Below are 23422 nucleotides of genomic sequence, written 5' to 3' on the forward strand. Positions count from 1 at the left end.
GATTATTAAGATATTCATAGATATAAAATATAACTAAGATTAATAGGTTGACAAAAATAAATGGTATGATGTAGAATTTCACCAGAGTCCTGGAATCTATAAAAATAAGTCAAACTCAAATTTTAGAACTGAAATACAGAATCTTTAATTAAGAGCTCAATAGATGGGTTGACCAGCCAATTAGTCAAAACTGAAGAGAGGTTTTTTGAACTGTCATAGAACTCAGTAGAAATATCTGGAATGAAGCATTGGTAGGAAACACAATTGTGAAAATACAGAAGAAAAAGATAGAGACATATAGTTCATTAAGAAAAGTTCTAACCTTGGTGTAAGCATAGTCCTGAAAAAAGAGACAGTCTTGAGTTGAAATAATATAAATGAAAAACGTTAAGTTGCTCATATTTTTTAAACTATAGGTCTCTAAATGTAAAATGTAAAACTACAAAACTTTTAGTAGAAAATTTAGGAGGCAATCACTATAAACTTGTCAAAATAAGTGTTCTAATACATGCTGCCAGAAGAGCAATCCATTAAAGAAAAGATTGATAAATTCCAATCATCAAAATCTTAAATCTTTCTTGTGCAGAAGACCCTGTTAAGAGAATGAAAAGACATACTACAGACTGGAAGAAAATATTTGCAAAGCACACATCCAACAAACAGTTCTGGCTACACGATATGTGGGTCCAGCGCAAAATGAAAATGCAGGGTTCCTCATTCAAAAAGCAGGTAAAGTGTCATTAAGTGTACTAAAATATAAAACCTGTCCCAAACTTTCATGATTTCTCTGTCACATGTAATAGTATTTTTAAAAAAGACTTAATTGTTTCAGAACAGTTTTAGCTTCACAGCAAAATTGAGAGGAAGGTACAGAGATTTCCCATATACTCCCTGCTCCCACATATGCTGCATGCATAGCCCCCCCAGTATCAACATCCGCTACCAGAGTGGTACATTTGTTACAATTGATGACCCTGCATTGACACATCAGTATTAGCCAAAGTCCATAGTTTCCCATAGGGTTCACTCTTGGTATTGTACATTCTATGGATTTAGACAAATGTATAATGACATGTATCCATCATTATTGTATCATATGGGCTATTTTCACTGCCCCATTCACCATTTGTATATATTCTTTGGCGAGCTGCCTGTTAAGGCCTTTGGCCCCTTTTTTAATTGGATTGTTTGTATTCTTATTGTTGAGTTTTAAGAGTTCTTTGTATATTTTGGATAACATTTCTTTATCAAAAGTATCTTTTGCAAATATTTTCTTCCAGTCTGTGGCTTATCTTCTCATTGTCTTGGTATTCTCTTTCTCAGAGCTTTAATGAAGTCCAGCTTATCAATCATTTCTCTCATAGGTTATGCCTTTGGTGTTGTATCTAAAAATCACAAAGCAATTTTCATTATATGATTTCAACAGGAGTGGCAATGAGAAGTCTACTTTTCCAGTTTTCTGGCAAGTGACACTTCTAAATCTCTTATCTATGGATATAAAGTGGGATAAGCTTTTCTCCTTCTTTTGATTGAAAAAGATACTCTCTTTCTTCAGTGCCTGTTGTCCTGGTTCAGCACCTGGGGAACACTCTATATGTAAAAGTTCCTCGAGGAGAATGGCATATTATTAAGTTGATAGTCTTATTTACCAAGAATGGTCTCTTCACATCTTTTGTTTAGTCTGTCCATTGATGTTTCCTAGATAATGGAGAGGAAACTATGGTTCCATTAAATAATGAACCTCATAAGCAAGTAAGAAGCAGCTCCCTGTCTAGATGGAGGGGAAGGAGGAGGGCACTGATATTGGGGCTGCTCAAGAAGTTGCTGCTCTATGAGGGTGAGAGATCAGCAGTTTAATTGGAGAGAAATCCTTGGTATGTTCCTTAGTCTGGTATGGCTACAATGTAAAGTGAATTGGCATAAAAATCCTCTGTGCTCCACTCACCCATACCTCCCCCACTGTCATGGTATTTTTATTTGTTATACTATCCTGCTCCCTTAGGGACTGACATGCTGTAACCTGGTTGAGGGCAGGGAAGTCAGTCTCCACTTTTCACAGGCTTATAACCCCAACCCATGACAGAGGGGTGACATCCAATAGATTGTAACCTCTGCTGTGTACTTGGATCAGGGATAAATGAGTCACACCTGTGCCAAGTCACTGAATGTGCTGTGTCACTAGGATCCCACAGTAGGGATGTCCACCAACATTCCCCACCACAAGACACAACAGAATACATCTGCCCAACCCCGACCCTGCCTGTGCCCAGGCCCCCACCAAGGGTGGAAGGAAGAATGCAATCCTTTCCTGCCAACACAATCCAGTCACTGTTCTTGGCAGAGGGCTACAGTAGCTGCAGTACAGGATCAGGGAGGGGAAGTTCAGCAGAGTCTGGGACACCAGGGAGTAGGGAGTGGGAGCCAAGGACCCATCCTGAGCAGGCACGAAAGTGACATCTAAGTCAAAGGCCAAAAGCCCCTGATGCATTCCTCATTGGCCCACTGGAGTTCACTTGCAAAACACAAATTCAAAGAAATTATTAAGAATTTTAAGACAACGATCACAGAACATTAAACTCCAAAAACAGGGCCCTTCTGGGCATGAGGCCCCATGTGACTGCACTGGTCAGATACCCTTGAAGCTGGACCTGCCAACCAAAGACTTGTTTCTAGAAAATAAATAAATGAACAAACAAATAATAAATAAATAAATAGTACATGTGTATATCTTCACATTTAACCTCTAAAATTATCTTCTGTAGTCTCTCTGTTGTGAACTTGATGGAAATCAGCATTTGAGTTATGAAACTATTGTTAAAATAGGTTTAAGAGGGGTGGAAATTTTGTGAGTGTTGGTAATTATAACTGAACAATTTATCAAAAGTTAGCATGGCTTGTCCTTTGTACCGTTTTTTTCCCCCTTCACATTGGACTTATTTTGTTTTCAGGTTTAGAAACCAAATATATTGATTCATGTGTAAGTTGCACATTATTTGGCATCCTTATTAGGTAATCCACTATTCTGCCTAACCAGTCTTTCAGTTAGGGTTGACCTCAAATCTATAGCATTTATGACAAACTTATTTTATCCAGTTAAGTGGAGCTTAATATTTTTGTATGCCTATATCTAAAGATGGCATCTTCTACATTAATACATACATAAATATATAAAATATAAACACACATGGACGCACACACACTTTCAAAACTCTGGTCAATAGACTTGCACAGGCGTTTCGCCAAAGAGAATAGATGAATGATAAATAAACACAGGAAAAGATGTTCAACATCGTTAGCCATTAGGAAAATATTAATTGAAACCATGATGTAATTCTACTAATCCACTAAACGTCTATTAGAATGGCTAAAATGAAAAATATTGACAATACCAACTTCTGATGATGATTTAGAGCAATAGAAACTCTCATAAATTGCTGGTGGGAATTCAAAATGGTACAGTTTCTTTGGAAAATAGTTTGTAGTGTCTTATAAGGTTAAGCATATACTTGCTACAATACTGCTTCTGGGTATGTACTCTAGAGAAATGAAAACTTCTATTCACACAAAAATCTGTACATGAATATTTCTTATGTCACCAAAACTTGGGAATACCCACTGTCCTTCAGCAGGTGAAGAAATAAGCAAAGTGTCGTATATTCATACTGTGGAATAATTCTCAGTCAAACAAAATAAATAAATTATTGATATATGCAACGACTTAGAAGAATTTAAAAGTATTATCGTGAGTTAAAAAGCCAGTCAGTCTCAAAAGAGTACACACATTTTTACTCCTTCAATAGGATATTCTTGAAAAGACAAAACTAGAGACAAAGGACATATCAGTGGTTGCCAGGAGTAAGAAGGGCATGACCACAAAGGGATAGCACTGGAGTTTTTGAGGGGTGATGAGAGAGACTATGTGTGCTTATATAGTGATTATAGTGGTGGTTAGACAGATTTACATAGGTGTTAAAATTAATGAAATTTAAAAGAAATGAAATTCAATTTGACTCTATGCTGATTAAAAACTAAAAGATATCAATGGATTATAAATGAAAGATATAAATAGAAAAGTAAGATTTTTTTTTCAATATTCTAGGATAACTGGCTAGCTTTTTGGGGAAAAATTTGTCAGTTTAAGTTCTAACTCTATACTATACACCAAAACTACATTTCAGATGGAATTAAATTATAACCAAAATAAAATCCAAAACTTAGAGAAAAATACTGTTGCCTGTTATCTAAAATCTGGAAGGAATCACAAAAAAAGTGCCCACATATATGGCTACACTAAAATAATACTTTAATTTTGTCAAAAACAGCTCAAGCAAAATTAAAATTAAATTAAAAATTATCAATAACTATGACCTAATAGTTAATACTTATTGAACCAGAGATTATAAAACTGCTTTTTTAAAAAACAATTAAGGCTTCCAAATTACCATGCATACAAGGGTAAAGGGCAGGAATATATATTTCAAAAAGAAAATTCTAATAAAAGTATACACAGAAATGTCCTACCTCCTAATAAAATAAAAATAAAAATATTCATAGCTATGTGTTATCGTTTTCCACTTGTTTCACTAGCAAAATTAAAGAAAAAAATAAAATACCTAATGCTGACAAGAGCTCAATCTTACACCTTGATTGTGGCGTAAAAATGGGTATAATCATTTTGAACACCATTTAACAATATAGATGAAAAACCTAAGTTGCTCATAATCTTTGAAGCAATACTTTTATCTCTATGACTCTGACTTAAGGAAATTATCCAGAATATATGCAAAACAGTGTAAACGCCCAAAGATTTTTATTCTGGACTTATTTATAAAAGTAAAAAAATTGAAAACAGCCTAAATATATACTAGAGTATTGTACTCATTCCCAAAGTCCCATGGATCACTATTCCAAAAGCTTTGTGATAAAAGGGTTTGGTGGTCAAATAAATTAGGAAAATCCTGCATATTGTATTCTTCATTTGCAAAGTCATAGTAAAAACCTATACATTGAAGATTCTAAGAAGTCTGTCCTGTAGGAAAGAATTCTGCTTAATTTTGTTTAACCCCGATTTTTCCAAACTAATTTGTCCTTATAACTCATATTTCCCATGTAATAACTGTTAATATCTTATATAATGAATTTTTGGAAAAGTAGTGTTAGAATAATAGCTTTAAGATTGTAATGTTTTGTCTCATTTTAAATTGATATGATTGTGTTACTTCATAATACAAAAATGCATACAAAAAATTACTAAGCTCAAATTACTGACCTTAAAAATTTCATTATCTGTTGGAGAGAGAAAGCCATTTCTAATTAATAAAGCATTATGCTAGCCTTAGGAATGAACTTCTAAGTGGGCAAAGTGATAGAAAAATTAATTCTTACTGGAGGGGATATGGTGGATGAAGGCCTTAAGTAAAGCAAAAGGCTTCCTCAAACTGGTTGAGATAAGAAATATTCATCAGGAAGCATTATTAACTTCCTAATAATTAAAATTTAATGTGTGATAGCTACTAATTTCTGGTGAGTGTAGAGTGATATAAACAGTTACTCCTGCCTTATCTGAGATTAAACCGTATTCTGATATATGGAAATATGAACTGTAGAGTCATAGTGGAAAAAACTTGGGCTTTGATATTAAGTAGACCCTTGTCTAAAACCCAGTTTTGTTTCTTGGTCAATGTACTTAAGCACTCAGTTTTGATTTGATCATAATAATGACGACTTAGCAGTGTTGTTAAAGGATTAGAGAGAATAGTTATTAAGTCTTTAACACAGTACCCAGTTCATTAGCGGTGTCACTAGATTGTAGCAATTATCAGCACCATCAACCTTATTAATTCTCCTTAAGTTACAAGTGACTTAAAACAAAATCAAGCACCTGAGCAAGAAAAATAATAGGAAATTTATCGACACTTGTAAAGGGAAGAATTCTGGGTAACTTAAAGAGTGGGAGGAAAAGTAAAAAGCAGGGCTCAAGGTTGAAGACTTCTGCTAGAATCCTCTTTTGCTTTCTGCTTCTCATTTCTTCGTGACTGCTGAACTTCAGTATTAGTTATCACTCTCTGTGTAACAAACTACTCCAAAACTTAGCAGCATGAAACAATAAACATTTATTATCGCACACATTTTCTGTAGCTTTGGAATTCAGGAGCAGCTTAGCTGGATGGTTTTGGCTTAGGGTTTCTCATGAGGTTGCAGTAAAGATGTTGACCATGACATCAGTAACCTCTTGAAGGCCTGATTGGGGCTGGAGGATCCACTTACACGGTGGTTCATATACATGGCTTGTGAGTTGTGACTTGCTCTTGGCTGGAGGCCTCAGTTCCTTGTCATGGGTACCTTTTCTAGGAGCTGCTTGAGTGTCCTCACAACATAGTAGCTGATTTCCATCCAAAAAGATGATCCAAGAAGGTGCAAGGCAGAAGTCTTATGACCTCACCTCAGGAGTCACACTCCATGATTTTTGCAATATATCATTTTGGGTACGTATGTTAGCCTTATTCATTGTGGAAGGGGACTACACAATAGCATGACTACCAAGAGGTAAGGATCACTGGGAACTATCTTGAAATCTGGCTGTCACAGCTTCATTTTCTCAGGCTACAAGAGAAGATTTCTTCACTCAAGGGGAAGTAATGGCTGTTGACAGCCAACACTGGCATTGTAACACCTTTCAATCCAGAGTAAAGAAGGTAACTCTCTCAGCATCTGAACATCAGATCTCACAAGAGGTCTCTGATTGGCCTAGTGTTGGGTCATATGTTTTCCTTTGGAACAGATCACCATGATTTGTTAGTCCTGGGGTCATGCTCCTAACCCTGAGGTCACGGGCAGAGGACTATGGTTGGCAGATTCACCTGAATCATTTAAGTGGGGTGGAGGAGAGGAATGAGCATAGACATTTTAGGGTCACTGGGTGGAAGAAAATTACGTCTTCTTCATCATTAGCATCATACCAATGTCTATATGGGAGAGAGTTCTACATGGAAAGAATCTTACTTTGTCAAATGGATCTGGAAATTACCAACAATTTAACAGAGATAGGCACTTCAGGGTAATTCTGGAAGTATGGTAGTAAGATATCGGTACATTTTTCTTATGTTTCTCATTAAGTGTAATTTTTAGAAGGCTTGAATTATTAATGTCTGGGTTATTTTATTCCTTCACTGAAATACTTTAAATTATAGTATTTGTTTATATTTCTTTAGACTGTGCATGAAAAACATTTATTCATTAATTACTGTTTTGCAAGTACTACAAAGGTATTTTTATTAGTGTCTCGATGTTTTAAAAAATGGTTTCTGTCAGCATAAAGGCTGAAACACAATAGAGAGCTGTATAAAAACAAAATGGTCATAGTCTTCATGATGTTCCCCAGCTACAATTAACTCTCAAAGAAGAATATACTCTAGGGACATCTCTAAGGGATCACATTAGGCACGATAGTCCTAACAAGTCAGTATAATACACTACTTAAAATGTACTTAACTAGACCAGTAATAATTTAGCTCAATTAACAATATAGAAAGCAATTTCTGCTTTGTATCCCCTCTGTTTATAAAGAAAATAACGAGAACATTGCACTTAATTCAACATGTTAAATCAATAGTTGAAGTGATAAATACTGCCAATTTTAATAAAATTAGACATATTTCATATAGATGAGTAGCAAGAGTCATGTAATCTGAGGAAAAAAGCTTGTCTGAAGATGAATTTTCATTATTTTTCAAGCATTTTTGTAGATTCTAGAATTTCACAGAAAATCTTTAAATAGTCATTGTAAAGTGGTGGGTCATGCTATTGTTATTTTAAAGTAGCTTAAATTACACCCAAAATTACAAGAATGGAAAGCTATATATGTAGAGAGAAGAAAGCACATATCTATGTCATTTACTTATTTCTTATGGACAGATGTGTTTAAAAGATTGCAGTTTCGTGACGAAATACTAGAGAAGCATAAGGCAATTCATAGAGATCAGTTTTACATATATTAATATTTAATTTTACCCAATATCAAGTTGCTTTAGCTAGTTCTAGTGGGTGTATTTCATATCGCTATGTTACTATTTACATAACCTTGACCCTGTACAGCTTGTGATATTAGCAATTGCTTTATGGACTTGCAACTGCGAGACATCATGCTTAGTGACCACAGCAAAGCCCTTAACACGTATATTTGGAGAAATTGCCTCTAGACACTTTAAAAAGAACTTTTCACTCATTTAAAATGAGACGAAGGTTACCAACATATGAATTAAAAAGAAATTAATGACAGAAACGAACTAGCCTCGAAAAATCTATTTGCTCTACCTTGTAAACGTAGTTATCATTACAGAGCACACAAGTCAGAATAAAATTAATGCATGCTAGGGCTCTGAGCCCAGGGGATGTGCTGTATTGTGGCAGCGTGCCACTCTGAACTTCCAATTTCCCATCTTGTAGATTTGCTTCCCAATTTTGACTGCATTTGAATATTATTAATGTATTTGTCCACAAGTAATTGTTTTAGAAATTCCTCCTCAACAGTAATATAAAATCTCAAACTGTGATGGCAACACTTACCAAGAATACTGTTTTTATTGCTTCATTACACCCACTGGGCCATTCTTTTGTTGAATTTAATGGGTAAGTGTTCATTTTACAAACAATGCAAACACATCAGGGCAAAAGTGTGTTAGAAAGTAAAGAATAAGGGATGGCATATGAGGGTTCACGGATCCATAGCTCTGTGAGTAGCGCTCACTGTCTAGGATACCTTATATAAGGTAGTGTCTGTGCTTCATGAACAATGGGACACTTTCAACAAGACACAGGGTGATGTAGAGTTGCCTGCTTAGGTCCCTGGCTTGTGCATTAACTGCTGTTTTTGTAGATGCCAAGGAAAACAATGTTGGGCTCTTTAAATTTGGCTTATTGTCATTGCCTAAAGAAAGACACATAAGACAAGTCTAAAAATGTGCCATTTCTGACGTGAGGAGAAGGATAAAGACTTGTGTTCCTGTAAGGCCTTTCTTTAGATAATGGGAATTAATTTATTAAAGCTTCAGGTCTACAAATCTGCAAACCCATCCAAATTTGCCTGGTATTATCACAGCTCCCTTCCTCCCTCTCTCCCTTCGTCTTTTGGGTTCCCTTGCTCCTGATTCAGACCTCTCCTCAGTTCTCACTTCCCTCTTTAAACAGAAGTTTGAATACTCTGAATTGACACAGGTCTGTCTATATCTAAATATTCCTCATGAGAGGAAATTTGTTCCCATAATTTCATTACTAATTCCGTTATCCATACAAAATGAATTAAATATCAGTGTTGTGTTTAAAAAGTATGCATGTGTACGTATATAGAGAGAGAGGGAGGGAGGGAGAAAGAGAGACAAGGAGAAAGAGAGAGAGAGACAGAGAAATTAGTCACAGCAGGAAAGCATTCAGATTTTGAAAGTTGATTTTTATTAATTAACTATGGTCTTAAAAAGTTCTAAATCACCCAAAGTGCCCCATTAGTTAGCATGAGCTTGAGAAATAGATATGTATTACCAGTTAATTGAAAAGCATATGGTGTTGATTATTGCTTAGCAATCTTATTTTAATAGATCTCAATTAAATAAACGGCTGCAGTGTATCCAGACTACAAGATGCCAGTTAAAAGTTGCCCCTAGAAAAAGGTGCTGAACCAAGAAATGAAGAAATCTCAGTAGAGAATGGCCATATACTTTCTTAAGAATTTACGCATGCCTTTTTAGATGTGAGGGGATTTTAGATTGTAAGATCTCCTCATTTGTTACAGTCTAGATTGAAGATATCATTAGGCCCTGACTTTAGAGCCAGAGCCTGAGTTCAAAACCCAGCTCTGCCACTTATTGGCTGTGCCTCAATTTCTTCATCAGTAAATTGGAATTAATTCTAGGATCTACTTCATTGGGGATGTTTAGAGGATTAAATGAATTAGTATTTGTAAGGTTTTCAACAGTGTATGGAAGCTAGTAAATATTATATAAGTGTTTCTAAATTATTAGTTTTTTAAAAAACAAACACTAGGCCAGTCCAGTGGCTTAGAGTTAAATTCGCACCTTCCACTTTGGTGGCCCAGGGTTTGCAGGTTTGGATCCTGAGCACGGACCTACACACTGCTCATAAGCCATGCTGTGGCAGTGCCCCACACAGAAAAAATAGAGGAAGATTGGCACACAGGTTAGCTCAGGGCCATTCTTCCTCACAAAAAACAAAAAAAAGAAACACTAAAAACACCCTGACATCTTCATTAGTGTTATTCCTAAAATACCTCTTAACTGCGAACACACTTCAAATATGATATTGGTGCCAATTATTCTTGAAACTTGTTTTGCACAAGACTATTTTACAAGTATAGGGATATAGTCCTTCCAGTAAGAGAATGAAATGAAGTAAGACATCAGGATTTCAGTAGGAAATTACTGCCATGGGACCAAAACCATATCAAGTTCCTGTGATCAGCTCATTCTCCCTTTGTATACACATCTCCCCTTGTATACACATAGGGAATGCCAAATCAAAATCAAAAGGTTACTTGGTGGTTATGTAATCAGGGCAGGGAGAGTTAAATGAATCAAGAGTTTTGTGATATCAGGACATTGAAATTTGCAACATCTCTCACAATAGAGATGGTCGTCCCTATGGCCGATTTTCTCTACAGAGATGGCATCCCCCGGACGGTGCTTTAATAGATCCATGTGACACATGCTTTCCTGTTTGACCAATCCCTTGAAATCAGTGTTTTTTCATATATCTGGATGCCTTTGTTCAAGTGACTTCAAGTTTCCTCTGAACTTGTGCTAGCCTGGGAGCATTCTTTCTCTCCACTGTAACTTTGCAAATCTCTTTTCTGACTCATTTTGTATTAATTTCAAAGGTTAATTCTTCAGTGACTTTTCTTACTTTCCAGTTCCTAAAGAAGAAGCCTTATTTTCTAACTTCATTGTACTCTGAGTAAACTTGCTTAATTAAGCAATCGGAACGTAAAACTAAGTTGAATTTTGAAAGGTTTGAAAGAATGTGACTTTTTCTACAGAAGTCTCAAGTTATGCCTGTTTCCAATTTAAGTAAAGTATTATTATTAAAAGTTGCATTAAAATAAGCCTGGGGGCTTGCCCTATGGCCTAGTGGTTAAGTTTGGTGTGCTCCACTCTGGCAATCTGGGTTCGGCTCCTGGGCAAGGACCTGCACCTCTCATTGGCGGCCATGCTGTGGTGGTGACCTACATACAAAATAGAGGAGGATTGGCACAGATGTTAGCTCAGAATGAATCTTCCTCTGAGAAAAAAAAAAAAAGCCAGCAGGAGTTTAGTACAAATTCACTCTTTCCTGCCAGTTTCTGCTATTGTCCTGACTGGATGCAGTAAAGAGAGCTCTCAGGTTAACACATGGTTTAATCTAGAAGACAATCAGCAATAATTTCACTTTCTTTCCTGGACGGATTTTAGATACAACATAACTAACATCTCCCTTACTACCGTGCTTGTTCAGCTGGGACAGGAATCCTTTTTGAAAAAAATAGACATGTGAATGCTTAATGGTTTTCATCATATTTATATAGTTGTGAATTGTTTTGAGAAAAAAAGATTGTCACTATGCATGCTTTTTGCACATGGAATTGTAGTCTAGCTTGCATTAAGGCTGCAATAAGAGTTGTTTTACTGATAAGCGTCATTGAGTTAGAAATGAGTATGATGCCGGCAATGCTATACCTAAACATTTATCTGCCATGCAGTTTCATTTGGCCTAAATGTTATCTTAGTGTTCTGTTTCTCTCCTAATCCATTGTTCATCTATACATTTATTCCCTCAAATTCACATTTTTAAAGTTTCCACAGCCTTTTCCATTTTCATCACTGGCACTTTGGATCAGATAAAGTAGATCACTCTCTCATTTGCAAAATTATAGTTATAATGAACTGAGATTGATAGTACTTCATATTCATTGTACAGCAAAGTATACGCTGATTTCAGCATTTCTGGAAGGAAAGCCGTGTTTATTTACAACATATTTTAATTCAAATATACCTCAAAAATTAGGATTAAAAAATGACTTTTAATTTTCTTTTTAATTACCACATAGGACCACCATAAATTTAAAAATTAGAGATAGAGGGAATGACAAGTCTGTAAAATCTTAGAGTGTGAGGGGAATTCATGACATCTAGTCTACTTGCCCATTCTTGACTCTTGGGCCACCAGGACTATGCCTGGGTAGTTTCATTCTGAGAGGCCTCAATCAAAAGCAACACTGGTGCAGCCACTATGGAAAACAGTATGGAGATTTCTCAGTACCATATGACCCAGCCATCCCACTACTGGGTATCTATCCAAAGAGCTTGAAGTCAGCAATTCCAAAAGTCCCATGTACCCCTACGTTAATTGCAGCATTATTTACAATAACCAAGACGTGGAAACAACCTAAGTGTGCATCAACTGATGATGGGATAAAGAAGATATGGTGTATATATACAATGGAATACTACTCAGCCATAAAAAACAATAAAATCGCCCCATTCACAACAACGTGGATGGACCTTGAGGGAATTATGTTAAGTGAAATAAGCCAGATAGAGAAGGACAATCTCTGTATGACTCCACTCATATGAGGAATTTAAACATGGGGACAAAGAGAACAGATTAGTGGCTACCGGGGAAAGGGGGAGTAGGGTGGTGGGCACAAAGGGTGAGGGGGTGCACCTACAACACGACTGACAAACAATAATGTACAACTGAAATTTCACAAGATTATAAACTATCATAAACAATAAAAGTTAATTTTAAGAAAAAAAGCAATAGTCTTGTCAATTAACACATACATTGCTGAAATTTGAGACTAGGACAATTAAAGGAAAATTTAGTGAGAAAATGTATGTGAAAATGATATATCAACTCTTAAAATCCAACCAACATTATATTGAAAAAAATTCCAAAGGCAAAACACCACGTTGCACCCAGATCAATAACAGGAACGTGAGCATGAGTGTAAAATATCACTTTCCCAAACTGGGCTACATGTTGAAGCATTGGAAGGGAACAGAACTCATTTGCCCTCTTCCTTCACTTTACAAAAGTGGAAACAGAACCAGTAGGGTGAAGGGTTTTATGGAGCCCACACACAGGATCAGCCACTTTAGTGATCCTTGTTCTTTATACAACTGTGGTAAATTCATGATATGAACTCCTTAAAGTGATCTTTGAATTCAGCAGAGAGCTGGAGTTGACATTTAGATAAAATGCAAGCACTGACAAAATGAAACTTGTGGTTTTATACCCCACAGCTCTTCAGTAGCCTTAACCTAAAGGAAAATTGGAACTCTCTTTTCTTAAATTAACTTTTTTTAGATTATAAAAGTGAAATAACAAACACATGAAGTATGTATACTGTTGAGAGCTGAATTAAAGAAAAAACTCAAGCTACGAAGAGGATGAAAAAAAAATCGCTAATTGTCCTAAGACCCAATATTTTGCTAAATTTCATTTCAATAAAAAGCAACATTCAAAGGGGGAATTATAATTTATTTGCCTACTAAAATTATTTTTAAATGAACATATACTTATTAATGGTAGAATATAAATATACTTTTATAAGGAACTTTTCATTTCACGAAGAATCCTTGTTGGTGAAATTTTTCATTCTCTGGAGATCAAAGCACTTGAAATGAGCAGAATCCATCCTTTTACTTTTAAAAGGATTTAATTTTAACTACTCTAGATGGATGAAAATCTGCTTAAAAACAAAAGGAAAGAAAAGCCTCTCACCAAGGAACTTCTTTCTTAACAATAATACTGTATGTAGCCTAAATTATTCACGCTGTAGTTTAAACTCATGTATTATTTTTCTTTCATTAATAGAAATAGAAGCTGAAAACCACCTTCAATTAAATAATATTCCTTTACATATTTTGAGATAGTTATTAAGGTTCTTCTTAGCTTCTTTTTAGGTCTAAGGAACCTAATTTCTCATAATTTAAATTTATAAATCTACTGTCTAACATTTAATGGTTTTCCACATTTCCTCTTAGACCCATATGCATGTCTATCATGTCTCTATTTGGAGCTTAGAGCCAAATATAATGCATTTGAGAAACGTGAGTGTAATGAAATCTTTACTAAAGTCTTCTACATATAAAAAAAATCTCTGTTGTATAATTTAACAAGTCATTTTCAATTTTGATTCTTTTTATAGGGTCTAGAATTATGGAGTTCTACAAACTTAACAATCTTCAAACTTATGATTCAGATAATGGAAAAATATATTAAACGGTACTATATGTTAAATGGTACTAGTAGTGAAAAATGACTACATGATTTCATGTTGTTATGAATAGATTTCTACTTCTCTCTAAGTCAAAATTGATAGTGCTGTATTAGTCAATGTGTCTGGTATAGCAAATAAGTTTTCATCTTATGGAAAATTGGAACAATTTTTGGCTCCCTACCCTGGTGTGTTGAGTGTGGGAAACCAAATCCAGGCTCTGAAGGAAAGGGTGTCATGATTGATTGGTGATGTCTGCATGGATGAACATCAGATGATCCAGATCTTCATGGGGGCAATTATTTATTTATTTTTCTGTCTGTTTTACTCAAATATACCTTATATGTTTGGGGTTAGGAATACAGCTGGGATGTTTTAAAGCATTTAAGAAAAAAATACCTTAAACTATTTTTAAAAAGCTTAGTGTTGTGGAACTTTTTCTTGATGAAAAAATACATGTCCTTGGAAATTTGGGTTAATTTCACTGTTAATTAATGCAGAAATGTTGGTTGGTGTATTAGTTATCTATTGCTGTGTAACATTATCACAGCAAGCTTAATGGCTTAAAACAATACAGATTTATTATCTCATAGCTCCTGAGCATCAGGAATCCAGACATTGCTTAGCTGGGTCCTCTGGGTGCTCTCCCAGCTTGCAGCTGATGGGCGAAAAGAGAAAAGTTAAACATAAAGTATCATCTGATTGGTTAGTTAAAATGCTCTGACTCAGAGTTAAATTTCTCAGTGATATACCGGTTTCTTTCTGTGGGCCTAAGAGTTTTGGAGCAAAATGGCTCTCAACAAAATCTATCATCTGAGTCATAGGGCAAATGGGTATATGAAATACTGAATAAGAAAGCTGCTGAAGGAAGGTTGTGGCAGACCTTTTGATTCTTTCAGGCTCCTAGAAGTTGGTTACCAAGATATCAGCCAGGGCTGCCGTCTCATATAAAGTATGACTGGGGAAGGAACCACTTCCTCCCTCATGTGGTTGTTGGTAGCATTCAACTGCTTATCATGGTCTCCATTTCTTCTTGGCTGTTAGCTAGAGGCTACTCTAAACTCTTGCCAAGTGGTCCTCTCTGTAGGGAAGCTCATAACACAGCAGCTTGCTTTTTCAAAGCTAGCAAGAAAGAGAGAGTCTCTCCTCACAAAATAGGCATTACAATCTTGTGTAACATAATGATCTTCATGTAGTCACATCCATACCATCATCTTTACCAAATTTTATTGGTAGAAGCAAGTTACAGGTTTTGCCTATACTCCAGGGGTATAGACTTTGCAAAGTCTGACTACCAGGATGTGGAAGGCATGGGGGCCATCATTGAGTATGTCTGCCACATTGGAAGGCATACATTTTTCAGGGTATTTTCTCTTGATATGAGAAAATATTCTCAGGCAGCTTGAAGATATTGTGAATCATCATAGTATCTACTTTACTCCTGTGATACTGAGAGGGAGAAAAATGTGAAAGGAAACATTGAACTATGTAATTACGTCATTCTTAAAGAATGCTTATGGAAAAGCTGGATGCAGGTAATATAATGACAAAATCTGTATTACAAAAAGAGTAGACACAGACAACAGCTGAATTCACTGAAATGTCAAAATATATTTTAAGGAGACAGAGTCTATGAAAAAAAAAAGAAAATCCTGCAATTTTAAGCACTGTGAATGAGAGAGAGAGCAAAACTGTTTCTTACAATAAAGAACAACTTCAGCATCAAACTGCTGAATTTGCAAGCCAAAGCTTAATCACAATAAATACCACAGTTGTACTCTTCCTTAGTGTGTAACTATCAAAAGTCGTCCTAACATCAATATAACCTACGTTTTCACCCTCTTCTCAAATTCCATGGAGACCTAGAATATTCACTTACGTGGTGTGTTAATATCCCAAGTTCCTAGAAGAGTGTTGGACATAGAGGAGATGCTTAAAATATGTTTATTGAAGCATTTTTCAACAATCCTCAGGATTCCTAGTTCTTTTCTTGAAAACTTTTACTAGATATAAGCCAAAACAATCTCTCTCTAATTTAGGTCTTTGGAAGCTTTTCTGGGGCAGCCCACTCTTAACTTTTATATAAGCTGTTTTAGATGCAAAGTAGGGTACAGATAAAAGCACAAAGATGTTTGTTGCATTCTCAAGGGAAGAGGGTTAATATTTAAAGTAGCCTTGTAAAAAAAATATGGTCTGAGAATTCAAGAGCATGGCTCATAATTCAGTCTCAACATCCCTGATGGGATGGCAAGGATCCTGGGTGGCACAAATCCAGGGGGTCATGTTTTGCCAAGGAGGCCTTGAGGACAAGACTGATTCAAGAAGAGATTCCTAAAATAAGAAAAACAGGTCAGAATATAGGAAACTATTTGCAGCTTGTTTGTAAAAAAGAATAATAAATAATAATATATTTTATAGGACTTTGAAACTTTGAGAGATAACATTGATTGGATTGAAACTTAAGATCTACTTGATCTGTTATTGAATATAGGTTCCAACTGAAGAATGGCTTAAAAACAAAAGAATTGCCTTGCTTTTATTTTTGGGATTAAACAATGAGCTCTTGTTTGGTCTCTAGCCACGATTTCACGATGAGTCACTTGAAGAGTAAGGTAGAATTTTCTTTATCTGAGCCTTCAAAATAGAAATTCTAATTCTGAGTTTACAATTCTAAAAGCGTACTGCTTAAAAAAGGGAAAGGAATATATTTAAACATTTTATTTTGTATCTCTTCCTGCTACTCCCGGCTTAATTTTTGTATGTGAATCCTTGAATATTCAGTAAGAGTTCTATCACCTTGTGAAAACCATGATCTTATTGAGGTTGATAAATTTAGTCTGATGCCATGATGTAATCAAAACTGTAATTGAAATAACAATCCATTACCCTTGATTTGGGCATCCTGTAATCTTCTATAATATCATTTTCTTGTCAGAAAGTAAGATATTACTAATTAAAATGTACTCATTTGGAAAGTTCCAGAGTGATATTTAAGTCAGGAGACTATATAAAACTATTGCTGTTTATTAATAAAGAACTTATGATGACATATGCCGATTGATTTAGATTGTCTGCTTTTCTGTGACTTCCCTCGAGTTTACCTTTAATGTCTGACTTTTGTGCCTATATTTTGGTGAATTTATGTGGAATTCGTTAGATATGCCATATGTACATGAAAATAAAACTGAATATTGTATTTATAAATATCTGTGTATGTATTCTGTATTTATAAAATTACAGTAATGCTATTTTTGTGCCTAGTGTTATGGGAATCTCCAGATACTGTAGTTTTAATTTTAAATTCATACTGCACTCTAGTGGGGAATGAGATCAATGCAAAATTGGTCTTATGCTGGTACCTTCTAGCACTAATTACGGACTTTTTATAGGTTTAAAAGTGAAATGTAGAAGAATGCTGTGATCTATAATTTTCTGAAAGGTGACATGCTATAAATATAATTTATGTGTTTAATATTTAACCATTGTAGTACAATATGTTGTTTTTTTAAGTTGGTCTGGAAAATTCACTACTGAAACAGTTTATTTGATTTCTTGTGGCATATTTTGTATATATACAAATATGTATATATACATCTAATTTATACCATATAAATCATATAATGTCAAGAAGACAAAAGACTGGCCCATTTTCTTCCAGAAGTTTTAAAAATGAGGATCAGATTTTAAAATATTCCCTTGTAAGGTTTCATTTGTGATCCTAGTTTCATGAAGCGACTCGATTTAAACTGTGCAGCCACCTTGGGCAGCAATGTCTTTGTCATCACTAGAACCACCTTCGAATAGCTAGTCGTTTCTTCATTTGTTCTAAGTTATTTCAAATTAAATGAGTGCTTTTAAAATCCATTTATGATGTGACTCTGGAAATCTTATTCCCAGTAACTAGTATCCAACCACATAACAGTAGTATCGTATTTTTTTCTAACCATTTCATCCTATAAATGCTTGTTAATGATCTCCACAACATTTTACTGACTTTTAAGGTGACTTTTGAAAATTTTCTTCAAAATGACATCTTACAGCTACAATTGTGAGAGCATGTCCTCACAAATAATGACTGAATCTTTGTTATATTTTTTACTTCCTTTTTTATTGAACTAGTCAAGAAGAGTTGCATAAGAACTACAAATGCTACATGAATTTGTACAGGTTGTACAAAGTACAGCTTCCCTTTAGTGAAGTGGTCTAGATTGATCTGTCCTCCTCAAATAGTATTTTTTTCATTATAAAGCAATCGAGAAAGCTCTTTATAAAACACTCTATAAAGAATTTAGTATCAGTAGATTCCTCCCTTCAGAGAGAGAATTTTTGAGGACAAACTTTGCCTTACATTTGGGCAATATTTAGACCCTTACTTTTATTTTCTCAAAGAAATTGATTTTGAAAGAAGTAGCCCAAATTTATCACCTGTTGTCCTCTGTAGAAATACTATTATAACTCAAAGAATTAAAGCTTCTAATCAAATGAACTTACGATTTCTGTTTTTTTACTAAATACCTGGTTGTCATTCACCCTAACTAGTCAATTTTCAACTGTATGACCATGAAATATCTGTAGATCAAATTATTTCATTTTCATTTGGATGAAAAATGATTTCTAGATATGCTGTCAGACAAAGATTTGTAAAGAGATTTTTAGTGTTCAGTATTGATTCTGTCACTGTTTTTTATGCTTTTTTTTGGTGAGGAAAATTAGCCCTGAGCTAACATCTGTTGCCAATCTTCCTCTTTTTTTCTCCCAAAAGCCCCAGTACATAACTGTATATCCTAGTTGTAGGTCATTCTAGTTCTTCTATGTGGGATGCCACCACAGCATGGCTTGATGAGCGGTGTCCACACCCAGATCCAGATCCAGAGGTCCACACCCAGGATCCAAACCCGCGGAGCCCAGGCTAACAAGCAGAGCACACCAACTTAACCGCTCAGCCCCTAGTTCTGTCACTATTTATGGAAGCAAGTCTGTGTTAAATACATTCTACGCTTATAAGTCCCTATCTACCTCATTTAAAAAAATTCTATGGCTGGAGAAGCCACTGCAAACCCAAGAATATTTTAGTTTAGTTGACTTATGTTGTTTACAGTTGTATGACTTCTGTGGGTAATTTGTAATACTCTTGTTAAAATATGATTCATTGTGCTCTAAACTGCCTGTTAGCAGATGTCATCTACTGTTGTTTTCAGTTTTACTACAACCTCAGGATTCTGGGAGATTTTAGAGGCTTGCCATTTTGACAAGGCAGCAGATCCAAGAACAAGGGATAAAACCAATCATGAACCTAAGAGTGGAAACTGGCTTCTTAACTGTGAAATAAAACACTGGAATTATTTGTAGGGAAAATTTTCCACTCAAAATCGGGTTTGATTGTCAACTAATATATACTCCTTTAGATACTTTTAGTTTCATACTAATGGTTGCTGATTGCTGTCATAAAGTTGAAATATCAAACACAAAATGAAATTTATGAATTCTTAATTGTATGGAGATTGGTCAGATAACACAATGTGTGTGTGTGTGTGTGTGAAAACAGCTCATCCTTCATCTTGATAGGAACCAATCACAAATGGACACAAAGACTCAGTTGAGGTGTGTTAGATAATTTTCTTAGTAGGTTAGTAGGTTAGTTATTTAGAAGGCAAAGTTGAATTGGAGAAAATGGCTTGGAACCATGGTCCATAATGGATTTCCCACCCTTTCCTCTCTGAATAGAGTTTACCTCCCAAGTCACATGCGGGGCAGCTGGAGAATTCTCGGCTTTTCATTCAGGGATGTGAAACTTTTACACGTTAAGTTCTTATATGGCACCTGAAAGATAAGAATGGAATTTTAGGCTAATTTGCAATACAGAGCCAAGATAGTATGTTTTTGTGAGGAAGACTGCAGAGGTGAAGTGCCATTCTCAACACATTATATCAAGAATACGTGCTATCAACATGATTTATCACTGTCTTTAGCCTCGATTACGCTCACGGCTGAGGTAGTCTAGGTTAGGTTTCTCCAATGTAGAGTTCCTTTTTCTCCTCTTTCCATACTGCACTATTTGGAAGCAAGTCACTAAGCATAGCCCACTCTTAAGGAGTAGAGAGTTATACTCCATCCCTTCTTGAGAGGGGAGTATCATCTAAATTATTCGGAATACTTCTATATGAGAGGTTGTGTCTTCTTACTCATTAATTTTTTTTATATTAGTATATACTCATGGATATTTATTTCATACTTTTGGTTATAATCCAATAATGTGTTCTTAGGTTCCAGCTTTGATCCACTCAACAGGAGTTGGCTCCTGTGTCTGTTCCCCAGTTTTTGGTTATTAATCAGTCGGGTTACACCAAGCTTGGGGTCCACCAGGGGTATAGCCTGTTTCCCTCAGGATGAGGTGGAAAAGAACAGATCAGCACTTTTAGGGCAGTCTTGATACCAGTAGCTGGTGCTTTAATACAAATGGTGATATTTCAGCTTTTGTCTTAGAAAGCTCTCAAGTGAATCAAGACAATGTTCCATAAATCATCTCCAAGAACCATGTTGCCTCCCTGGAAAAATATTGTTTCCAATTTTATTTTTTCTCAAGTTATGCTTGGATACATTGTTTAATATCGTTTACCAAAAATTATTTGTCTTATGTATGCCACTCTTTAATTATTTCTACAACTCTCTAGGATTAATTTAAGCTCCAGGTCTATAAAATTACAAAACACACACAAGGAAATAGCTAATTCCTACAATAATCATTCCCAGGGTAATTCAAGTCCTTCAATCTATTACATGACGCAGTCTAGATCCACATTATTGTGTTAAGCCACAGACTTTCATAGTATCTTAGTGATTCTGGGGCATGGAGTTTCAGTGGAAAAAACATGGACAAATTGATAAAATCTTTTGGGTTCCAACCCAATTGCCTAAAGTCTGTATATGACCACTGAATTTTTTCTCAATGGAACTCAAATAAACAAAATTTTCCTTCCAGAATTTAAATGATACTTTTACCATATTGGGAGTAAAAATTACTTATGCATATTGCCTCCTATTTCAGAGAGAACCATTTGAAACATTGCAGTTTTCTTGTAAAATCTATAAATGTTTCGTGATATCACACTCCAGTCACAAGGATTTATTTGAGATTCCCTTTTTCCTCTAGTGTTCACACCACATGGTTAACGTCTCTTACTTTCTATTTCCCTTAAGAGTTGTCCTTTCCCCTTCCCCCTTAATGAAAAATTAATTCTTGACCCTGGTGACATAGTCTTTACTTTCTCTTGTGATCAGGGAACCCCTCACATGTAAGCAAATAAATCTCATAGCCTTGGAAGAAATTTCTTCTCCATTATTTTCCCCTACTAAATTGTTGATAGAAATTCTTATTTTATTGGTCAAAGTGGAAATGTGAATCAGGGAAGAAAATGTTTCCTTTTAAACATATGCATATATTTAGCAAAAATGATGTGTCGTGAGGTCTCATATACTCAGACTGTCTGTGTACTTTTGTTTAGTTATAAGAAACCTAAACCATTCCTTCGGTAGGATAAAAGCTCTTTTTTCAGCTTATTCTTTCAAATATATTGATTCATTCTTTTTACAATAAATGTAATAAGTGGTCATGTAAAATTTTGAAAATATTGAGAAGATGGCAAAAATCTATTCTAATCTCACCATTTAGAATTCACTGCTACTAATATTGTCTTATTTGTGTGTTACGTACTTGTGAACACATTATATATAAATTTACAACTTGTGCTTGTTTTTCCCTTATTATATAGAAATAATTTCCTATATATTGGCTTTTTTTGGCTATACAGTATCACAGTAGTTAAATACACCATAGTTTACTTAATTTTTTTCATTACTTACTGAGATTTGAGATAAAAGACATTAAAAATATAAATCAACTCTAGAAAAAAGAAGTTTTGAAACATTCTGAATATAGCCTGGAGTACATAGTTAAATTGCTTTAATTATATAAAATAAGAAAAGATAATATGTTTGTACATTTTTCTTTAACTAAAATTATGTAATCATTTACATAGCCTATAAATTTTCTTTTAAATGTGACCATTTAATATGTATATTTAATATTATTCTAATAGAGGCTACCTGAGTAAGAAAGATAAACTTTCTTTTTTTAAAAGAGGTTAATGTATTTTAAGTAAATTAGTCCCCCAAAGAAGCATGAGTTATATACTTAATATCTTTTACTCCTTTTGGAAATTGGATACTTTAACATCCTTTAGGAGATTTAAGTATTAGGTGTTTGGCTTGAGTTCAGTAGTTAGATTTTCTTTAACTTTACCAGCAAACTAGTCTTTACATATTGTTAAAATTATTTGGACATTTCTTCTCTCATTTGCCTACACCAAAGCCCGTGCCCCTCCCATCATTTTCAGTACGTTTGTACAATGACAAGGATCATCCTCGTCTTGCTCATCAGTTTATCTCCAGCACTGAGGCCAGTGCCTGCCACAGAGTTGGCAACTGATAAACACATGTTAAAATAATGATTGCTTTTCTCTGCCAACATTTCCACAGACTATAAAATAACTCCTTGAAGAATTTGCAAAACTGGAATGGGGAAATCATATCTGGACCAAGAGAGTTCTGCAGAGCCTCATGTAGTGAAAGCACAGAGAAATTATTTTTTATTCTTCATTATTATTTATTATTTTAAGGAGCCTTTATTATTTTAGCTGATTTGTAAATTAATGGTAGGATATGTACTGCAAAAGTTACTTTACTTATTGCCATGTTAAGGCCAGAGATGCTGGAATTGTCAGTCGCCCTTTGTTCTTAGATTTGAGAATAGAAAACCTATATTTGTCCAAAAATAATACCTCCTATGTAATACATAGGTCACTCACACTTGTTTTGCACCCAGATTATGAGGCTATCTTGGATATTCAGAATCTCCATTGTATTTCAGGTATACAATATAAAATTTTAGATATTGAAAGAGTTTTAGCATTTTTGTATGTGTAGGATGTGTCCATCCAGATGTAAGTGACTTTACTTAATTGATAAGAAATATAAAAATAAGAGAATTTTATCTAATTGAGTCAAAACAGAAATATCTAATTCATAAATACATGCTAGAGAACAAGATGATGAAGAACATGGCATTCGGAGATAAATAAAACTGCATCCTTGTCCAAC

At 34.9% G+C, this 23422-nt stretch overlaps 1 protein-coding gene across 1 annotated transcript in view; it reads left to right on the forward strand.

The window, feature by feature from the left end:
• The window catches only part of ZNF385D (zinc finger protein 385D), an 806057-nt gene that overhangs the window by 177070 nt on the left and 605565 nt on the right, over positions 1–23422 (forward strand). The window lies entirely within an intron of this gene.

Source organism: Equus asinus, chromosome 21, assembly GCF_041296235.1.
Source record: "Equus asinus isolate D_3611 breed Donkey chromosome 21, EquAss-T2T_v2, whole genome shotgun sequence".
Taxonomy (NCBI): Eukaryota; Metazoa; Chordata; class Mammalia; order Perissodactyla; family Equidae; genus Equus; species Equus asinus.